The sequence below is a fragment of the Vigna umbellata genome, chromosome 5, assembly GCF_029865625.1.
Source record: "Vigna umbellata cultivar VRB3 chromosome 5, Vumbellata_1.0, whole genome shotgun sequence".
NCBI lineage: Eukaryota > Viridiplantae > Streptophyta > Magnoliopsida > Fabales > Fabaceae > Vigna > Vigna umbellata.
The window spans coordinates 59,475,589-59,477,582 of record NC_142169.1 but is presented as its reverse complement, the minus strand read 5'-3'; positions in this window follow the sequence as shown (position 1 = coordinate 59,477,582).

Genomic DNA, 1,994 nt, shown 5'->3' with positions numbered 1-1,994 from the left:
CACACACAATAGTGCTATTTACACAAGTTACGAACTGCCTGATCTGTAAAAACTGACCCTTGTTTATGCTAATGCTAGGTCATAATTCTAACTGATTATTGAATCATTCAGGTAAAGAAATATAGGGACTAATCTTGAGAGGTAACCCAAGATATATATTCAGTTTAATTGTTACAGTTGCTGCTATACTATTGAGTTTTTGTCATGTATTCTAACACGGATTAGATTTGGCTGTGTTCTTTTGTACTAACAATCTCCATTCAATATTGTTGGGTTTTTTTAAATTGATGTTAAAACTTTATGTGCCTTCTTTATCAGGGAAAGAGAAGTTATGATTACAAGTTCCAGTCATATAATAACATCCAGATTTTAATCAAATGCATCTAGGTTGGTTACTATGTGTTCTTTCTTGTTCCTTTAAGCTAAAGGACTGGACTATTGGATAATATAAGAGAAGAGAGGCCAGCTTTGTTCAACATTTTTTCACCCGTATGATCCACTAGCATACAGGTATAATTTCAGTCCCAAAGAAGTATTCATAGTGATTAAATGAGTACCATAGTGAGTTAACCTTTTAATTTAATTTCTTACCACCAGTTTATTTGTAAAATATTCTTCTGATTGTTTTGGAGCCCTAATTCTCTTCCTTTACTAAATTCGTGCATTGTACGGAGTTTATTTGATTTTACCAAAGTTCGATAGTAAATATATTCTAACAGTAGTGTACTTATATTATTGATAGTAGGAGTTTGTAATGTGATTTTATATTAATTGTAATATGAATTGATGTTGGTGGGCTTTTCTAGGACAGCAAACCATGACCTCGCTTTATGTCTGACATTGTTAAAGAACTCCTCAACTAACACGCCCTAGTTAGCAAACCCTAGTTAGCAAACCCTAGTTAACTAACCCTAGTTAACAAACAGCCACTTGAATAAGATTTCCTTTTTCCTCATCTCTTTTTATATTTTGAATTATTTTTAATTTTTTTTGTACATTTTGCGGAATAGTTCTATCCTTTGCATGTTTTTTTTTCTTCTGTTTTCACTCTTTGTCTTTATCTATTTTTGTATGACAAAAAATTAGCAAAACTTTTTCTTTTTTGTTTCTGCTTTTAGCTTCTGTTTCAGTTGTGAAAATTGGTATGTTTGAAAAATAGTTATGTCTTAGTATTTTGTTTTGATGTTTTAGTAGTTCTGGGTAGTTTTGTTTCACTCTTTGCTTACTTTTTGCGGACTGACATGATGAAAGTTGTGTTTCTTTTTAGTTTGAAAATGCTGAGTGTGTCATTAGATCTAAATTTGGGTAGATGATTTCCAGCGGTCTCTTTTTGCATTTTGATTCCATTGAGTTAAGTAGTTTTTTCATGATTGAGAAACAGAATTTCAGTTTTGACAAATATGAATCCTTGAGAGATTTTGAGCCTTAATTCTTCATTTTTGTGTGACTGCATGCATGTAGAGTTACATTTCGGAATTTGCACTGATTCTTTTTGGTTTGCTTGACCTCGGATGCACTCTAAATATGATCTAGGCCTTTTTTGTTCCAGCCACTTAGCCAAAAATGACTTACCCTGACATCTTGCCATTGCACCTGATTTTTTGAGCTTGAATGGACCTTTCTTGTTTAATTACCCTTTTACAAGCCAAGAGACCTGAAAAACAATGAGTTACCTAACTTGTGAGTATAGAAGGTCAAGGTGCGTAATGAATTTCAAGTGTGCCAAGTGTGGGAGTGCAGTTGCTGATTCAAAAAGAAAAAAAATGAAAAAAAAGAAGCAAAATTCGTTAGTGTTAAAACAATGTGTGAAATGACTGAAAAAGAAAAAAAAAATGAGGAAAGAAAAGTGCAAAAAGAAAAAAAAAAAAAAGAGGAAAGAAAAGGATGTGAAACAAAGTTGAATTTAAAGAAGAGTTGGTGACGGAATTACTTGAGCTGAATCTGCACTGGAAATTCATGCTGCCACCTTTATTTTCTCATGCTCACAGGTTCAT